Genomic DNA, 17,649 nt, shown 5'->3' on the forward strand with positions numbered 1-17,649 from the left:
AGTTCACCATTCACTCTTCAGTAAGACTCCTGATTTTATCTCTCAACGTCTTTTGAGAGAACTTCCACTCTGGAACTTGCAATCCTGAAAGCTTTTGCTCCTCAAGGCCCAAAGGTATCAGAACATCAGAACCAGGGGCTGGTCTGTCTCTGTTTGTGTCTCTAAACTATGGAAGGCGAGGTAGAGCGGCGTCAGTGCTTCTCCAGCACAGCCTACTCTGCTCCCCACTAAACTGTGGAATAATCTTCTCTGGAACTCCAGCTGTGCTCGAACCACTTCTCTTCAGAAACTCTGCTCTTCTGTTAATCCTTTGGGAATGTTGCAGTAACCCACTTTTAGCTTTTGATACCAGAGACCTGCGGGTGACAATAATATAATATAATATAATATAATATAATATAATATAATATAATATAATATAACATAATATAATATAATATAATATAATATAATATAACATAATATAATATAATATAATATAATTAATATAATATAAATATAACACAATGTAATATAATTAATAATATATAATATAATGTAAAATGATATGATAAGATACAATATAATATGATATAATATAATACAATATAAAACAATGTAATTTATTAAATAATATAATATAATATAATATAATATAATATAATATAATATAATATAATATAATACAATATATACTATAATGTAATGTAATGTAATACGATATGACACAATACAATATATTATAATATGATATAATATAGTATAATTTAATATCATGTAATGTAATGTGATGTAATATGATACAATATGATACAATACAATACAATATAACATAATGTAATGTAATACGATAAGATACAATATATTATAATATAATATAATATAATGTAATGTAATACAATGTAATGTAATGTAAAGTAATATAATATAATATAATATAATATAATATAATATAATATAATATAATATAATACCCTGGAGGGCTGGTATGACTGGAAGAAGCTAGAGGACTATCCTGTGTGCTTCACTTTTATGGAGCAGACAGAGTGATTTGAACTGTGGTCTTTCTTCGGCAGGAAGCCAGTGCAATGCATGTAAGGCGACTGGGTGTGCTCCCAGAGTCTCAGGTTGAGTTTGAGTTTGCCTGGTTTTGGACCTGTCAGAGTTTACCAGGATCTTTTTTTGGTGACCTGGTGTAGGTGGTGGTGCACTAGTCCATTCTAAAGTTGACCACCACAAGAAACAAAGCTACTTTGTGGGCAGTAATCAGCAGATGATGGACTGCATGACATTGACACAGGAGGAGGACACATTATTGGTGACTCGGATTATGTCGGATGTAAAGTCGGGTTTATTGGTTAAAATACTCCAGGAGTGCGTATCTTTTCTATTGATTTTGGAGATCAGTCCGTAGAACTGATCATGTGAAGGACAGTGCTTAATTTGGCAAACAATAAGTGCCAGGGCTCTCATCAGGAGGCCACTGCAGCTTGCGCCACACATTGCCCATGCCATGCTGCCAGTGATAGTAAGAACACATCTACTAACCATCACACTCCTACCAGTGTCACAATTCGAACTAGTTCAGGCCCCTAAAGCCATAAGAATGTCTTAGGCAGCAGGGAATACTCATTTGTAAAGTATATTGAATTCATAGTTGTGTTGTTGTGGTCATCTCTAAATTAGTCAGACAGTGCCACCATGTGTCAGACTATCACAAGCATCTGTGTAGGCAATTAAATGTTGGTGCTGAGCACCAGAAACCACAGTCTCAAATTAAGCACTGGTGAATGGTAAGGAAGAGGAATCGACTGGATCCAGCAGCAGGATCTAGTGTCTGAAGCAGAGAGAACAGAGCTTCATGTGCAATGAAAGTCTTTGGGACAGTTTTAAACTCTGTGAGTTTCCTCCGGTCATTCCTCTAATTTGAGGTAGATCCATGTGCCGTCTGCATATATACGGGGACCCATGTGATGGGTTTACATGTTACCGATTAGTGGTATCATGCAGACGGTAAAAGAGACTGCAAGGAGTGTTCCCTGGAGACCCCACAACCAACCCTGGCCGTGAGAGTAAGGAAGGGCCTTATTTTTGTCTGGTGGCTGGGTGGACTCAGGTTGCATTTCCAGATATCGCATGCAAAAATATCACAGTAAAATTATCACAGACCGAAATATCGACCAAGTAAGTATACATAGATTAGTATGTTAGTAGTATACATACACATACCTTGTTGATATAATGAGCCATTGGCTGGGTAACAACAAACATCTGCTATTATTAGCAGGATGGAAATTCATGTGGTCAACAAAGTCTTTACAGAACATGTGTTCTGCTTTACGGTAACTAAAGAGGCGCCAAGGTTTATTGCACAACTGTATCATTTAATGTATGCATGTTCCTAAGGTAAACACAACTGCAAATACACCCAACAACGCCAGCGATAAAATGAGTACAGAAACGTGCCAAACGCACGGACTGCACGTGAAGTCAAACTGATAATAGATGACTGACTTTCTGAGGCCCTTTCTTGGGGGATTTCAACCCAGAATCACAGAGCAAAGAGGAAGCTGTGGATCAATACATTCTCACTTTTAATTTCAATGAACTGAAATATATACACAAAATGAAGTCATAATCCAAAGGGACTGTCTGTAGGAAACTGCAAATTCATAATTATGAGGATATACATATGGTCAAACATTTATAATCTTCAATTTGTTCATATTTCTTTTGTGAAGCTCTGTAACTCACAAGCATTATTAAATCCCAAAGGGTGAATGCCTCACATCCTGAGATCCACTGTGACTCCCTTCGGTAAAACCTTTCTATTCCTTCCCTAGCTCGCAAGACATGAGACTTGGCCTTCAGCCCCTTTCGCAATGGCCTCTGGTATTCCACCTTGTCAGTGGGTTGACGCAGCACTTATTGTGCAAGGCTCCTTGGGTTTCTTTCCTTCTAACGTCAACTGTTTGCATAAATAGATCCCCAAGGTTGGTGAGCGCCCATGAGCAGCCTCCTCCACCTGCCATCTTTCCAACAGGAGGCGCAAGAGTTTGCAAACTGCCTAAAGGCCCTTGGAGCCTCTGCAGCCATTACGCTTTGGGGGCGCCACCGCGCGCCAGCTTTTTGCACTCCAAATCGACTATTGTGATGAGCATTCGGACTGATACATTTTGTATTAAGTACTACTCCATGTATAAATAGAGTCATATTTCTGTGAGCCGCACATTGTTTTTCCTTGTGGCATGGCATCATGCTTGCCCTAACTCAACAGGAAACGTCTGCTTTCCTTTTGAACAAGCATTGGCAATATCAGTAGGTCTGCCCTTGACAGAATTTTGTACGGTAATTCGAAGCATTAAAAGTAAATCGCAGGCGAATGGATATGTATTTGTGTAGAATAATATTGCTGTAGATTAAAAAGTCAGGTGGCAATAGCACTGTCATGTTAGACCTAAATGTCCATGTAAGTTAATGACTACCCTCCCCCCATCCTGTGCTGCTGCCAGAGAAAAATACCCAAATTACCTAGTTATCTAAGACACTTTAATAGCATTACAGTGTTATGTGCATGCCTGTGAAAGTTCAAGCTCAGGCAGCTGGATAAGTAAGCAAAATGACCACAGTTGTGTGAAGGGCAAGCACTCTTTTATGGAAGCACACAACTTCTGTCCAATCAAAACATGTACTCCAGGCTCCCGACATTTGGGCGGAGCTAAAGCCCCTTTCTAGTGCTGCTCACATAATTGTTTGGCGATAACTGCGCTGTCAATCCAGACCATAAAAAGAACACATCGGCTATTCTCAGGATATAACTTACCCAGCACTTTATATGCTCATAAACGAAACTCTTGGAGAAGGTAATCTAAGACTAGTCCTACATGTCGGCCCATTCATCCCTTTTCAGCGCTTCTCACAGACGACTTAATTTGTATCCCCTTCATTTTAAATGTATTTTTATTGTTCAAGCTATTACTATCAGTCTTGTTATTATTGGTGCTAACTGTGGGCCAGACGAACTAAACCACTTTACTGGTGCAAACCTTGTGACTCACATTACATCGGGTTTGGTGCCTGAAAGTGATGCTAGACAGTGTCTTAAATCTCTTTTGTGAGTCGGAAAAGTCGTTCCAAATCACAAGGAGTTTTGTGAATCATCACAAATAGGAGGCGGCGTCAAACTGCGAACTGTAATGGCATGTATCAATGTTTTACAATCGCAACTGTGTTTACAAACCTTTGAAATGTTACCAGCTCCACAGCTGAATGCAAAGCATTTGAGGGCCATGTAGGCGGCCTTGAGAGGAGCAGACAAGGTTGTCCAGGGGACCATTGTCGTTGTCCTCCTCCTCCTTCTCCTCCTCCTCCTCCTCCTCCTCCACCTCCTCCTCCCCCTCCCCCTCCCCCTACCCCTCCTCCCCTCCTCCCCCTCCTCCTCCTCCTCCTCCTCCTCCCTTTCCCCCTCCCCCTCCCCCTCCCTACCCTCTACCCTACAACAGGAGTCCAGGGTACCCTCTACCCTACAACATGAGTCCAGGGTACCCTCTACCCTACAACAGGAGTCCAGGATACCCTCTACCCGACAACAGGAGTCCAGGGTACCCTCTACCCTACAACATGGGCTTAGCATACTCTCTACCCTACAACATGTATGTAAATGTATGTAAATGTATTGGCGTTTATATAGCGCACTACTTACCCGTAGGGTCCCAAGGCGCTTCGACCGCTGCGAAACCCTTCCTGGCTTCCCTGAGAGATGGTCCCTTAATGGGTATCTCCAGGGTGAGACCAGGCATCCCCGGCGGTCTGGTGGGGCCGTTAGTGAAGATGAGGCAAGCTAATGCCCAGAGTTGCCGAGTGTGATCGCTGATCAGAGTGGGCACCGAGGCGAGAGAATTATCGAGTCCGCTGACCCTGGTCCAGAAACCTGCCGCGCCGGGAATCGAACCCTGGTCCCGGGCCGTCCTCTGCTCTCGGGTCTGCCGCCTCTAACCAGTGAGCCACAGAGGATACCCTCTACCCTACAACAGGAGTCCAGGATACCCTCTACCCTACACCATGGGCTTAGGATACCCTCTACCCTACAACATGGGCTTAGGATACCCTCTACCCTACCACAGGAGTCCAGGATACCCTCTACCCTACAACAGGAGTCCAGGATACCCTCTACCCTACAACAGGAGTCCAGGATACCCTCTACCCTACAACGTGGGCTTAGGATACCCTCTACCCTACAACAGGAGTCCAGGATACCCTCTACCCTACAACAGGAGTCCAGGGTACCCTCTGCCCTACAACAGGAGTCCAGGGTACCCTCTACCCTACAACAGGAGTCCAGGGTACCCTCTGCTCTACAAAAGGAGTCCAGGATACCCTCTACCCTACAACATGGGCTTGGGATACCCTCTACCCTACAACAGGAGACCAGGATACCCTCTACCCTACAACAGGAGTCCAGGGTACCCTCTACCCTACATAGGAGACTAGGATACCCTACAACAGGAGTCCAGGGTACCCTCTACCCTACATAGGAGACTAGGATACCCTACAACAGGAGTCCAGGGTTCCCTCTGCTCCACAACAGGAGTCCAGGGTACCCTCTACCCTACATAGGAGACCAGGATACCCTCTACCCTACAACAGGAGTCCAGGGTACCCTCTGCCCTACAACAGGAGTCCAGGGTACCCTCTACCCTACAACAGGAGTCCAGGGTGCCCTCTGCTCTACAACAGGAGTCCAGGATACCCTGTACCCTACAACAGGAGTCCAGGGTACCCTCTCTCCTACAACAGGAATCCAGGGTACCCTCTACCCTACAACAGGAGTCCAGGATACCGTCTACCCTACAACAGGAGTCCAGGGTACCCTCTGCCCTACAACAGGAGTCCAGGGTACCCTCTACTCTACAACAGGAGTCCAGGGTACCCTATACCCTACAACAGGAGTCCAGGATACCCTCTACCCTACAACAGGAGTCCAGGATACCCTCTACCCTACAACAGGAGTCCAGGATACCCTCTACCCTACAACAGGAGTCCAGGATACCCTCTACCCAACAACGTGGGCTTAGGATACCCTCTACCCTACAACAGGAGTCCAAGATACCCTCTAATGTGTAAATGTAAATGTATATGTAAATGTATAGGCATTTATATAGCGCACTACATACCCGGAGGGTCCCAAGGCGCTTCGACCGCTGCGAAACCCTTCCTGGCTTCCCTGAGAGATGGTCCCTTAATGGGTATCTCCAGGGTGAGACCAGGCATCCCCGGCGGTCAGGTGGGGCCGTTAGGGAAGATGAGGCAAGCTAATGCCCAGATTTGCCGAGTGTGATCGCTGATCAGAGTGGGCACCGAGGCGAGAGAATTATCGAGTCCGCTGACCCTGGTCCAGAAACCTGCCGCGCCGGGAATCGAACCCTGGTCCCGGGCCGTCCTCTGCTCTCGGGTCTGCCGCCTCTAACCAGTGAGCCACACTACCTACAACAGGAGTCCAGGGTACCCTCTGCCCTACAACAGGAGTCCAGGGTACCCTCTACCCTACAACAGGAGTCCAGGGTACCCTCTGCTCTACAACAGGAGTCCAGGATACCCTCTACCCTACAACATGGGCTTGGGATACCCTCTACCCTACAACAGGAGTCCAGGATACCCTCTACCCTACAACAGGAGTCAAGGGTACCCTCTGCCCTACATAGGAGACCAGGATACCCTACAACAGGAGTCCAGGGTTACCTCTGCTCTACAACAGGAGTCCAGGGTACCCTCTACCCTACATAGGAGACCAGGATACCCTCTACCCTACAACAGGAGTCCAGGGTACCCTCTGCACTACAACAGGAGTCCAGGATACCCTCTACCCTACAACAGGAGTCCAGGGTACTCTCTGCCCTACAACAGTTGTCCAGGGTACCCTCTACCCTACAACAGGAGTCCAGGGTACCCTCTTCCCTACATAGGAGTCCAGGGTAACCTCTCCCCTACATAGGAGTCCAGGGTAGCATCTACCCTACAACAGGAGTCCAGGGTACCCTCTGCCTTACAACAGGAGTCCAGGGGTCCTCTACCCTACAACAGGAGTCCAGGATACCCTCTACCCTACAACAGGAGTCTAGGGTACCCTCTGCCCTACAACAGGAGTCCAGGGTACCCTCTGCCCTACAACAGGAGTCCAGGGGTATCTCTACCCTACAACAGGAGTCCAGGATACCCTCTACCCTACAACGGGAGTCCAGGGTACCCTCTGCCCTACAACAGGAGTCCAGGGTACCCTCTGCCCTACAACAGGAGTCCAGGGTACCCTCTGCCCTACAACAGGAGTCCAGGGTACCCTCTGCCCTACAACAGGAGTCCAGGGTACCCTCTACCCTACAACAGGAGTCCAGGGTACCCTCTGCCCTACAACAGGAGTCCAGCGTACCCTCTGCCCTACAACAGGAGTCCAGGGTACCCTCTTCCCTACATAGGAGTCCAGGGTATCCTCTCCCCTACATAGAAGTCCAGGGTAGCCTCTACCCTACAACAGGAGTCCAGGGTACCCTCTGCCCTACAACAGGAGTCCAGGGGTCCCTCTACCCTACAACAGGGGTCCAGGGTACCCTCTGCCCTACAACAGGAGTCCAGGGTACCCTCTGCCCTACAACAGGAGTCCAGGTTACCCTCTGCCCTACAACAGGAGTCCAGGGTACCCTCTGACCTACACCAGGAGTACAGGATACCCTCTACCCTACAACATGGGCTTAGGATACCCTGTACCCTACAACAGGAGTACAGGATACCCTCACCCTACACCAGGAGTCCAGGATACCCTCTACCCTACAACATGGGCTTAGGATACCCTGTACCCTACAACAGGAGTCCAGGATACCCTCTACCCTACAACATGGGCTTAGGATACCCTGTACCCTACAACAGGAGTCCAGGATACCCTCTACCCTACAACAGTTGTCCAGGGTACCCTCTACCCTACAACAGGAGTCCAGGGTACCCTCTACCCTACAACAGTAGTCCAGGGTACCCTCTGCCCTACAACAGGAGTCCCGGGTACCCTCTACCCTACAACAGGAGTCCAAGATACCCTCTACCCTACAACAGCAGTCCAGGGGACCCTCTACCCTACAACATGGGCTTAGGATACCCTGTACCCTACAACAGGAGTCCAGGATACCCTCTACCCTACAACAGTTGTCCAGGGTACCCTCTACCCTACAACAGGAGTTCAGGGTACCCTCTACCCTACAACAGGAGGACCCTCTCCCCTAGAAGTCCAGTAGCCCCTGTAGAGAGACCAATAGACAAAAACACCTCCACCCAGCAGGCACAGAGGCGGCATCTGTTGACCGTTGATGGTTGGAGATTGGCGAGAGTCAACCGTTCTACATAAAAGCAAGGCGAGTACTCTCAGCGCTATAGAAGACGGACTAAATGTGGCAGTTGCAGGGTGGGCGCTATAGAAGACGGCCTAACTGCCACCTGCAGGGTGGGAAAGTTAAATGTTGGTACTATCAGGGAACCGGGGCTCCATAGAAAAAGAAGCAAGGTTGGCACTACATGGGCAGTAGCAGGTGGCACTGAAGGGACGTTGGCATTATCGCAGGAGCACGGGGTGCGAGCTGCACACGTCACTGGGAAGGCCTGGTCACTTACACCGATTTATTTACAATTACTGTAAGAGTAAACCCGAGGCTTTACCCTGTAACGGACACCTACTGTACGGCGCAACCCGAGCCGGCCCTGCAATGATGAATGTGCCAGGCCTCCCCTCTGACTGCCACCAAGCGGCCCCTTACTTAAAGAGATGAAGTGCTGGGCACCGAGGCGCCCCTGGCAGAGCCTCGGCCCCGGCCCTGACGTCAGAGGGCCAGGGGTGGTGACAGCCCGGGGGGCCCGAGGGGGCCCGGGGAGCTTTGTGGTCAGTGGGTCAGCTTACCCCCATGACATCACCAGCATCTCAGCAATGCGGAGCTGGAGGTAGAGGGAGCTGGCCACGAGACCCCCACCCCAACTGGAAATGGAGAACTGGTGAGGACGGCATGGAAACTCGGACCCAGCGCTGGGGCCTGCTGAGGCAGCCCGGGGCTTAAAATATCCGACCTATGAGGCGTGGGGGAGCGCCAGGGGCTCGGAGGATGGGCCCCCATGACAGACATGGGTAGGCAGCTGCTGCTCCGCGGGCCTGACCCCCCCCCCCCTCTCCTGTTTATGTGATGAGCGAGTCCAATGGGACCCCTCTGGCTGTCAGCTGGCAAACCTTCCAGAGCAGCCATCATAATGGTTGATTGTTTTTATTGATCTTGTTGGTACAGTTTGGTGTCTTCGTAGCGCTTTAACAATCTTTTATAGTTCTATTAAGTACAGTCCAGTGGCCTCGTAGCGCTATAAATATGTCTCAACCCTGGGTTACCCATTTTATCGACTTCAGGAAGATAAAAGGCTATGGGGCAGATTTACAAGAAAGTGACGCATCTTTAGAGATACGTCACTTTCCCTGCGCCACCCTGAGAAAGCCTTGCGCCACCATGGATGGGCTGTATTTACAATACGGTGCACCATGGCGCAAGGATTGACAGATGCGTCAGAAATTCTGACGCATCTGTTTGCCGAAAGTCACGCATTGCTGGAGTTGTGTTGCAAGCACGACACAACTCCAGCAAAGTATTTTAAGGCCTATACTTACTGTACTGCGTCATCCTTACACCTGCTTGAAGCAGGCGTAAGGTTTTGACGTAGTGGCGTCCTAAAAGTGACGCAGTAAAATCTTGTAGAATTCACTGTGTCACTTTTACGAGACCTTCCTGCGTGGGAACGCCCACCCTGCATACATTATACCTGGTGCAGGTATAATGTGACGCAGGGCTTTACAACGTGACGCATCTCTCTAGATGCGTCACGTTGTAAATAGGCCGCACTGTTTGGGCCACCGTTGAGTCAAAAAAAGTGACGCAATGGCGGCACAAGAAGGCACAAGGGGCTTGTGGGCTTGTAAATCTGCCCCTAAGTTCGCCTCACCAGACTGAAGCCTCGTCCAGCTGGTGTGACACACAGCTTGCAGCAAGTGCCCGTACCACATGAGCCCCTCCAGGTCTGTGCTGATAAACTCCATGCAAGACCACTGAGTAAGCTCATAGGCACACTTTTTGTAGACACCTAAGGACAGGTGTTGGGATGGAGAAATGTCCACTGTTTGGTTCTGGAGAGCGCGGGACCTGCCTCGAGGTCACCATAGCAACGGGGCCGGTGCTAGGCATGGGCAGAGTGGGTAGCTGCTCAGGGCCTCGTAGTTAGCCCTCCAACTTGGGTCCCCGCACCAGTGCGACAAAGTCAGGCCACGGCATGATAGGTTTCACCTTGCAAGTGGAGGGGCTGCGGCTTTAGGAGCAGGGGGCATCTATTGAGATGCAGACAACCCTGAATGGGTCAAGTCTACGCAAATTAGAGTGGACACACACATTCCCCTTCTGCCCAGGGCCCCCAAAAAAACCTGAACCGGCCCTGCATAGCAAGCTGCCTGGGCGTAGTTTGCTTAGTAGCGCTACGCGTAGCTATGCAAAGTGCACTTCGTACTACGTGAGCTACACGTAGATACACGAACTGCGTAGTGCACTGTGCAAAATGCTGTTCGCACTGATTGCACAGTGCTGAATGCTTGTCCGCACTGTGCAAGCGGTCGTTTTCTGCCGCTCGAGTAGATTTCTACTCGAGCGGCAGCTTTCTCGACGAGGACTGGTAGTTTCTCATCACGAGCGGTCGCAAGCATACGCGACCATTAGTAATGAGAAACTTGACCTCCTCACGTTGAGAATCTTGCCGGGGGGTTTATTTTTGCACGCTCGCGATCGGCAACTTTATGTTGCTGATAGCGAACGAGGAAAAAGTCTCCCCGGGATGTCATTTTGCTCACTCGCGGTTGCCAACTTGACTTTGAGGACCGCAAGCAAGCAAAAAATGACCGCTACGCGTTTTTGCACTGTGCTACGTGCAATTCACGTAATGCGAAGTAGCGCAAACTTCGCAAACTACGTGAGCGTAGCGTAGTACTTCGCCCAAGGTTATGATTATGACCCGACAGTCAAGGATGTGAGCTAGAAGCACTTGTGACACGGATTGAGAGCCAGAGAGGGGTTCAGTGGTCTGGAGCGATACCCCCTGCGTGCCCCCCTCGACTGTGACTTCCTTCAGCTCCCCAGGGCTCTATGGGGCTGACAGTGGTGGCAGCAAGATGAATTATGGTGCCTCTCGCAGGCCATCTTCTACCTGCGAGAGATGCCCACCACAAGGGCACTGCGAGCCACCCCACTTCTGTAGCTTGAAAGAGCGGGGTCAGCACTGGGCAGTGTCTGAAACATAAATGCTATACAATGGGGTTTCTTATTTCTTAGGCTTTGTTCAGAGACAGGGACCTTCCCAGACAAACCCACATCATCCCACACCTCAAGAAGCTATTCTGGCTCCTGACTGAGAAGAGATGCCAGTTCAAGATGCCGACCCACGATAACAAGGCCCTGCACAGCAAAGGACCAGCATACATCAACAACCTCATGACCTTCCACCAACCGACCAGACACCTACGATCCACCTCCCTCTCCCTCGCAGACCACCCCCCCCCCCCGGGTCCACCGAAGCAACATCGGAGGACGCACCTTCTCACACCTGTCACCCATCATGTTGTTTCCATTGGTACACAGACATAATATCGAAATTTAAATATCGATATACAATTATATCGAAGTTTAAATATCGATGTAACACAATATCGAAGGTAAGTAATATCGACACTATTTAATATAGATATCAGTAATATCGAAGTTAAATATATCGATGTGTAGTAATATCGATGTAAATAATTTCGATGTTACTAATATCGATTTTCTAATAATTTTTTTGTATATTATAATGTATATAATATGTTTTTAAGTATTTATTTATGCAATTTAATTAGATTTAGCATTTTAGTTCAGTAGCGGGTTGTGGGTTTATAGGGAAATAGGGTGGGAAGTAATTTAATTATGTTAAAATAAGTAGTAATTAGTAGGAATTAATAATTACATTTAATTAATTGGTAATTAATTTTAATTAATTGGTAATAATTTTTAATTAATAGATTAATTGATAAATATGTTATGTAGCGGGTTGTAGGTTTATAGGGGAATAGGGTTGGAAGTAATTTAATTATGTGAAAATAAGTAGTAATTAGTAGGAATTAATAATTAAATTTAATTAATTGGTAATTAATTTTAATTAATTGGTAATAATTTTTAATTAATAGATTAATTGATAAATATGTTATGTAGCGGGTTGTGGGTTTATAGGGGAACAGGGTGGGAAGTAATTTAATTATGTTAAATTAAGTATGAATTAGTAGGAGTTATTAAATAATTTTTATTAATTGGTCATTAATTTTAATTAATTGATTAATCGAGAAATATTGATTAATTGATAAATATGTTCTGTAGTGGGTTGTGAGTTTATAGGGGAATAGGGTGGGAAGTAATTTAATTATGTTAAATTAAGTATTAATTTGTAGGAAATATTAAATAATTTTTATTAATTTGTAATTATTTTTATTTAATTGGTAATTATTTATGTAATAGTTTAATTTTTGATTAATAAATGTTATTTTTTTATTTATAAGTATGTTATTTTAACTCCTACGCTATCCAACACTTTCCCTACTGTTGCACTCTCTGGAGTGGGAATAGTAATTTTTACCCCTACGCTATCCAACACTTTCCCTACCGTTCCACTCTCTGGAGTGGGAATAGTAATTTTTACCCCTACGCTATCCACCACGTTATCTACTATTGCACTCTCTGGAGTGGGAATAGTAATTTTGACCCCTACGCTATCCAACACTTTCCCTACTGTTGCACTCTCTGGAGTGGGAATAGTAATTTTTACCCCTATACTATCCAACACTTTCCCTACTGTTGCACTCTCTGGAGTGGGAATAGTAATTTTTACCCCTACGCTATCCAACACTTTCCCTACTGTTGCACTCTCTGGAGTGGTAATAGTAATTTTTACCCCTACGCTATCCAACCCTTTCCATACTGTTGCACTCTCTGGAGTGGGAATAGTAATTTTTACCCCTACGCTATCCACCACTTTCCCTACTGTTGCACTCTCTGGAGTGGGAATAGTAATTTTTACCCCTACGCTATCCAACACTTTCCCTACTGTTGCGCTCTCTGGAGTTGGAATAGTAATTTGTACTCATACGCTATCTATGTTAATAATTTTATTATTATAAATTTTATGTTGTTATTAATTGTTATTTATAAAATTAAATTATGTTTCTAATATTATTTATATATATTTAATGTATGTATTTTTTTAGTACTTTTATGTTGTTATTAATTGTAATTTATATTACTATTGTATGTATATAAATTTATATTATTATATTTTATATATTTATAAGTTATTAAATAATTATTTAGAGTTATTATTAATGAAAAATATACTGTGTATTATACATTTATTAATAATTCTTTTTTTACATTAATTGTTAATATTTTATAATATATTATATTTGTAAACATGTTTATTACATTCATAATTATTATTTTGTTAATATAATATTTTTATTTAATTAAAATATAACGATATTTTCCAAAAAACGATATTTTTTACATTCAATATATTTTTCCGATATTTTGGTACTTACCTTTTTAAAGATAGCATCCCGATATTTTGTCCCTCGATATTTGTGTTGCGATAATTTTGCATATCGATATTCTGTCTATCGATAATTAGTCAGACATTCGTTTCCATTCAGTATCCTGCATTTAAAGTAGTAATTCTAATGTCACTTTCATGACAGGCCTGAACAATATATTTATGGATGTTAATTAATTTTGTTGAGTTACTGGGATGTCTAATTTGATTGACAGATTTGTCATGCGTGTGTATCCTTGTTGTCATGCAGTTTGTGATCTAAATGTCATGCCGTCTGTCCACAGTTCATCATGTCATTCTTTACTTTTGAGGGCAGATTTCTTTATAAGGTAACTGTGTAAAGTGTCTTTTACTCTAACTAGTTACTCAGGTCCGTCCGACATCGGTCAGGAGCCTTAACCGACAGACCTGCTGTGGTCGGTTACGGCCCTGCTAGTACGATGCGACCGAACTCTGTTCGGTTGCATTTGTATGGTTCACAATGCAAGCATACATTCCGACTGGAAAGCATGCTTGCAATGTGAAATGCAGGGGTGCAGTTCATCCCTGCACCCTGTGGCCGGCACCCCAAGGTGCCTGCCACCTGGTGCAGGGATCAATGGAGGGGCACCATAGGTGCCCCCAGGCCGTCATTTGGCGGCCTCACACCCATGGGAGCCCCCAGAGACAGTTTCCGACTGCCTTTTCATGCCAGACACCGGCATGAAAAGGCCGTGAAAAACTGCCATCGTACTCCCTCGGTCTTAAAGAGGCGAGCGGGGCAGTACTGGAGGATTTCTGGATGGTAGACGGACTCTCCGAGCCCGTCGTAGGCCATCCGGAAATCCGAGTCGGATTCCTTACCGACCAAGCCCATCATAATGGCTCGGTCGGAAAGGAATCCGTATGACACGTACCTTTTTGGTCAGAAGGGCTCCAAACATAGGGGCCCATTAGGATGTCGGGCAGATCGCCACCGCCATGCTGGCGGTGGCGATCCGCCCGACATCCTTGTCCGCCGTCACCCGCGCGCCACCCGTTTCTCCCCGCTATATTAGTATGGCTGGGGGACCGCGGCGGACGGAAAGAACGTCCGCCGCTTTTACGCCCCTGTCGCCTTGCGACCGGGGCGGAAAAGGTTTAATATGGTGGCGGTGTCTATCAGACAGCCCCAGCCATATTAGTTTGGGCTTTGTGGAATGCCTTTCCGTGGCGGCAATGCCGCCACGGAAAGGCAGGCGGTCTTCACTTTGGGGGCCCCTTGCGAGCCCCCATGGTGAAGGTGAGGTCGGAGTTCACATGGGGGGTACCTGTGGCACCCCCCTGCATTTGCATACATAATGCGGCAGGCACCGCGCGGTGCCTGCTGGTTTTTTAATGCAAATGCATCACATGCATTTTTAGCATTGTGGCGGGCGGTGCTGAGAGCACCGTCCGCCACAATGTTAAAAATGCAGTATGCGCCCGCCACTGTGGCAGGCGCATCCTAATATCCCCCACGGGACCCCTGCCCTTATGGCAGGCAGTCCCATAATCCGATGGGTTCGCGGGCGGACTAAGTCCGCCCGTCATCCTAATGACCCCCATAGTTCGGAGCCCTTCTGACCCGAATCAGAATCGGCCCCTAAATGTCAAATTTAGGTGATTGTTGTGTGGAGTTGTTGGATTATGTGTTGTAATTATTTTATGTGACGGATTGAGTTTGCTTTCATCTAATTTGGTTAGTGATGGTTACATTCATTTGAAAATAATTTATATATACTTTTATTATATCAGTGTTAATTAATCTTGTGATTTTAAATATTTGTTTGACTGATCTAATAATTATATATATTTTTTTAATAGACTTGGTACCTTGATTTAGAGTATGTCCGTTTTTGAGGACTTTGCAAGTTAAGATTTATTTTAAGATATGCTTTTGGTTCTGATTTCTAAGTAATCCACTCCTTTGTTATTTATGAAGAGTTTGGGTTTAAATGGTAGCACATCCTTATTCTTTCTGTTTGTTTGCGAAATTTAGGGCCAATTTGGCAAATGGAGTGCTTCATGCTTAGTTCTTGGTAGCTTTGATCTTTTTGTAATGCTACTATAAATGTGTATAGTGTAGGTTGAGGTCTGCCAAATGTGCATTTAAAGGCATTGTGCCATCCTTCCACTGCGTTGTTTGTTTTGGCTTCCTGTGCCACGGTGCTCTCATAAGATTCCACCATGGTATTTGGAATTTGGGTTGGGATCTGTGCCCGAAGCGATGCAGTCTGCCAACCCAAATGTTTTTGAAATAGTCCATTAGGGTACAAATTTGTCTTTATTTTGTTGGTAGAAAGGGCTTTCTATTAGTAAATTGTAGTGGTTGACTATCTCTGTGACAAGGACACAGGCTAGTGCTATCAGTTTTTTTTATTTCAAAGGCAAATTGGCTGCTTGTGGAATATTTTACACTTAGAGGCTCATTACGTTGTTGGGCGGAAAGCTTCCTCTTGACAGTCAGAATCTTCTCGACCGCGTTAGAACCCTTCCGACCAACTCTGTCATTCTGACTGCCCGATTTCAATGTTCGCGGTTGGAATGTAAAGCGCGTGGTCATTCAAAATTGGTTCCCAGCAATTAGCGGAGTATTGGGGTCAGTCGGAACCGCATTGTACACCCCTATGGACAGCGTTTCTGCCCTTGGGATTATGATGTCACTTCACAACAGCCTTTCTGCATTGGCCTGTCTGACACGAAAAGGCTGTCGGAAAGTGACTTTGGGGACCCTGGTAGGGCCTCCTAGGCCCCACAGTCTAAGGTTGGTGGCCTAGGGGGTCCACAAAGTACCCCCCTATAAACCCTGCACTGTGTGGCAGGCATCGTGGGGTGCCTGTGACAGGGTGCAGGGTTTTCCGCAAACACCTGATTTCCCCATAGGAGCCAGTGTTACGGCTGGTTCTCTGGCATAACATGAGCTCCCATAGGACACAATTGGATTCTGGTCGCACTGTAATCCGGCGGTCCGAACCACAAGTCAGTCGATCCCGAATCCGAGTTGAGCTGGGTGGAGGCTTTCCGCCCGATATCCTAATGAGCCCCTTAGGGTCTGATTACGAGTTTGGCAGTGCGGTGGCTTGACTACCCTGCCACTGCACCAACAAACCCGTGTGAGAACCGCCTGTCGCATTATGACTTTTTTTGTCACTGGCGGGTGATTCATTTGGCGTTCTCACTGCGTTGCCTATAAAATAGGCACCACAATGGGAAAGTCAAAGGAAGTTTCAGCATGGCATGGACTGTGAAGAACATGCTGTGCTGGAACTGGGGATTCATGCACACAGGGGGGCACATGTTGTGCCCCCATGTGCATCAATATGGATTGAGGCACAAGGGCACCCTGTAGTTCCCCATTTCTTTCCCCAATGCCAGTGTTTTCATAGAGGAAAGACCTCTATGAAATCAGTGGCTGTAAGGAAAGATGTAAAATGCTTGGCGGGATAGCAGCGGTCGTGCCAAACATATTACAGCCTCAAGACCGGTGCGCCACCGCCAGGGAATGGCAGTTCCCTGCCGGAGTCGGCGGTCCCAGGGCGGCACGATCGCCAAGGTCGAAGACCGCCCCCCACCACGAGTCTGGCGGTCTTGTAATTAGGCCTTTCTGTGTAGGTTTTTGGAGGCGTCTCCATACACTTTGATTCAAATGCTAGTAACAGCTTTGTATGGCTGTGTGGGTGTATGTTTTTAGAGTTGTTTGAATCATGGCTTGCTCAAAGTCTATGATATTTTTATGGGTATAGTAGTTATTTGTTTTATGTTTTACACGGTTTAAGAGCTAATTGTAAGTGCTGCTTTGTTGATTTGGTAGTATGGCATATATAAAAGGGATATTTGTGTTTTGAGATTCACCATGCAACAGTGGCATCCCCATAAATATTTTGTTGATGTAATAGATTTTTATTTGATGCAAATATGTGTATATAACACGTTTTGAACCATTTGAGTAATTTTTTATGTGAAAATATTTGTATATCTTTTTATTAATTA

The sequence above is a fragment of the Lissotriton vulgaris genome, chromosome 9, assembly GCF_964263255.1.
Source record: "Lissotriton vulgaris chromosome 9, aLisVul1.2, whole genome shotgun sequence".
In the NCBI taxonomy this organism is placed as follows: domain Eukaryota; kingdom Metazoa; phylum Chordata; class Amphibia; order Caudata; family Salamandridae; genus Lissotriton; species Lissotriton vulgaris.